The following is a 4,094-nucleotide window of genomic DNA, read 5'->3' as shown; positions in this document are numbered from 1 at the left end:
AGATTGCTATAATAATAAATAAAAAAATATAAAAAAAATGATGGTTTAAATAGCCTGAAAATGTATAAATTCCCTGTTTTATTTTTGGTGCAGGTAGTGTGATTTTAGCATAGTTTATATCGACAATAGATAAATCATCTGTTTTCGTATATTTGAAACTGTTTTTAAAAAGTTTTTGACTTACGGCCATTCTTAGAAATTTGTAATTAAATAAGTTATCATTGCTGTTTTTCTGTAACACTTATTTTATAAGAACTATCGCCTTCAATATATTTTCAGAAGTTTCGTCAGAATAATTCTTATAATTCATAGTCCCAAAATGTTTTTTGGAATTTTGAGGCACGTTGCAAGTTACACACTTTTAAAGATATAAACATTTAAAATAAAAAAAAATCCCAATTTCAAACGAAACTTTTAAAACAATTCCATACTTAAATAACTCTTGGACAAACGAAGTTATCCGACAAAAGTGCCTGCCAGCGATCCCAAAAAATACCGCCAATTCAGAATTTTTTTTTAAAATAATTGTTTAACATTTTTATTATTATTTTTTTGTATCAGAGGTTCAGACGATCTATGTAATTGCCTAATTATTGGAAATTAGTGCAAACATTGTTCAAATAGTCGCACGACGAATATAACCATCATTTGAATTTAAAATGATTCATGCGCTTCCCAAACCTTACACCGGAAGTTTGAACTTTCTACATTACTAACTAAAGCAATTGAAGGAGAACTAGGCATCTAAGAAGTTGGTGTTTTAAAACAACTTTACGTATTTCCTCAATTTAAATTCAACAAACAGAGCATTCAATACTCGAGCGGTTCTGTTTCGCATATTCTCATAGAGACGTCGTTTCCTGGAGAAGAGAATAAAACATTCAGAAAGAGTACAAAAATTGGGAGGTCATATGTCAGCAGATGGAACTCTTTATCATTTCTATAGCACTACTAGGGATTTTTATGGCGCAAACTTTACACCATTTTTCGGTTCGCTTTTCTTTTGTAAAAATGTTGCCTACAATTTCAGAATCACCACTTTTTCTAGCGGTTAATTTAAAGGTACCAAATCATTGATTATTTGGTCTATTATTGTATTTAAGGCACTAAAAGATCAAAAATAGTAATACTTCAAACTTGATTAAAAACGTATAATATATAAGTGGGTGGGAAAGTTATTAAAATTTATGATAGTGTATGTTGCCAGTTTATATTTTGCTTGTTGAAATAATTATATAGGCCAAAGTCATTTTAAATCTTGACTCGAAAGCATCAAAGCAAATATTTCGTTATTTAAAAGTTATATCTTATTTAACTTTAAAAAGCTTTAATTTAAATTAAAGAAAAATTTTATTAATTTAATGTCAACATTATTTTCTTCATTGTGTACACACCCGTTTCTTTCCCTTCATATCTGAGTTTTGATCACTGTTAGGAATATTATTGTTTCGGTCACTTTTCTATCGATTTTCCAGCAATAATCTCAAGTATTCAATTTGGCAATAACGAATACCCATTTCCACCCAGAGTTAGTGCATAGTTACAGCTCCAGTTTGATATATGTATTCGATCACAGCTTAGACTAATGTGTTTAGTAACATTAAATGCAAAGGGTTTGATTGATACAATAAATTTCCGCACAACCGTCACATATTGTTCCTGATAAAATGCCACATTTTTTATTTAATTTTTAAAGGTGCCTTTATTGACATTTTCAATAAATATTCCACTGGCCTGAATCCGTTTAGCTCTTTTCCTTATTAGTTGAACAAAATGTGAACTGCTTCTACACTTTCAGTAAATACAATTCTGAATCAACTCCCGAAAACAACCAAATTAACTGCTAAAATAGAATTTCAACCACTGCAAATTTTGGCGATTCTACGCTTTTCGTTTGAGATCCAACAAACATTTTTGTTTGGATTAAATGAAAATGACGTATGATCGAATAAATAATGCTTTCGTGTATGGCAAACACATGTGCTCAATAAACGTTTTCAAATGATTTAAAATGACCATAACCTTTTTATTTCATAAACGTAGAAGTTTGCGTTTAAAAAATCTGGCAATTGGCCGATCCGCATTTTACAATTATTAATTGAGATAATAAACTGTGTTAACTTCAGAGAGGATCATATTAATTTTGTTTCCGTTATGATTTAAAATCCGAATATCTTTCTTGAAAATGGTTAGTAAACCTTTACTCGTATTTTCAAATGTTATTTGGAGCATGCTGCTTGAAATACAAGTACTCCACATTGGACTTTGGGCCTAAAATAAATTCAATTATTCAGATTAAATAGTTTTGTAATTAAGTTACAACTCTATTACATACAGATTTAATTAAAATGCTTATTCATTCATGTTTCCTTGAAGGGATTATTTAGGCTTGCTTGCGGATCTGATATCTGAAGATGCGATTTTAATTTTGCCTTTTTCATCTATCATTTTTATGCTTTTACAATAATTCTGTAATAATTTCTGAGAATATTAATATTAGTAGAAATGGGTAAATTCTACAAATAAAAAATTTGCAGACTGCTTAAAAATATGGGAATTTTCTAATTGAAGAAATAGCGGCTGCGCGATAGTTGTTGAGGAGAATGAAGGTTGCCATAGAAGAACTGCTGAAGTCATTGAAAAAGTAACGTTTAAGATCATACTGAATTTGATAGGACAAGCACTGAACATACAACGTTGAAATCCATTTTGAGGTATCGCGCATATTTTTCCTTGATTTCGAACTTTTGAAGAAACTTCTGATTAAATATTAGTTGAATAGCGGTATATTTTCACTCTTCTATCAACTTTGTACTTTTTTGTTGAACATAAATTGTGCCACAATCACTGGGCCTGTGAAAAATCGTACGCACACACGAATAAATGGTAAAATCTACATGCATATTTTATTGAAACAAAAACATATTTTAAGTTTCCCAGCGGGAGTATTATTTGCCTATTTGCAAAGATTTTCAGAGTTCCTCTGAACTGAATCCTTTATTTGCTTCCATTGTTTTTGACAACTTCAATGAATAATACTAAAATTACGCTTGAAAAAGGTTAATTAACATTCTGATTCAAACATTGGCTGCCGTAGACAAACTTTTCAGATATAACTGAGATAAAAGACTATAACATGAAAGCGTCGTTCGTTTCATTAACGTGAAGTGTTTCTGTCTTTTGCGGGTCCCGGTAATGAAATCTGCTCTAATGCAGACATATATTAAGATAAGACCAACCTTTCGGTCTGGTAGAGAGATTTGCCAAATGAGTCTCCGCGGAATTTTTCGAAACAAGAGTCTGTTCAACTTTTGAAACGTGGAAGACGGTGAATTGCTAACGATATTCGTTATTGTCTAAGTTCACATACAGTCTGTGTGCATAATGTGGCGTTTTAGTACCCAAGCGAAACATAGCTTTTAAAAAGCATACACTTAGTAAAACTTTTAATAGCGGTGTAATGTTCATATTGTGTATAGCGTATAGTGTTCCAGTGTAGATCTGATGTATACCATAACTTAATGTAAAAGGGTTTTGTTTTTAATTGGATCAATATTTTGAAAACATTAATACTACCTTGGCTAACATATCTGGCAGAAAGCATAAGTAAATGTATTTGCGAAGTCTACGTACGCAAAACAAGCCAGATTCAAGGGTAAAATATGAGGCACCAGAATCCTAATTACACCATCTGTCAATTTCACGAATATTAATGGATCCATTACGGTTAATTTCGCAGCTTTTCACAATTCCGAACAAAGTACGACCGAATGATAAAATGAATGATTGATTGTTTGTAATGCTGACAAGAGCAAATGCAATCCCAGTTTCCTCATTTTCTCCTGAAATAAGTGCACTATTAGTGAGTGACTGGATCTAGTCAAAACACATAATGTGGGAGATAAAAACACTGATCAATGACTGATGTCCATTACTCAATTTGTTCAAAGTATATGGTTTTTTAATTGCATCATTTCCATAATATGCATTTTTCTGATCCGGAAACGAATATAAACTTGTTCATGATAAAAGTTTTGAGAGTAATACGATTTGCTGGTTTAGAGAGTGACCTAGTAAATGTGAGTCTTTCTTTA

The sequence above is a fragment of the Dendroctonus ponderosae genome, unplaced genomic scaffold (assembly GCF_020466585.1).
Source record: "Dendroctonus ponderosae isolate FM_Combo_2020 unplaced genomic scaffold, Dpon_F_20191213v2 Dpon_F_20191213_4, whole genome shotgun sequence".
NCBI classification, from domain to species: domain Eukaryota; kingdom Metazoa; phylum Arthropoda; class Insecta; order Coleoptera; family Curculionidae; genus Dendroctonus; species Dendroctonus ponderosae.
This window is presented reverse-complemented; position numbering follows the sequence as displayed.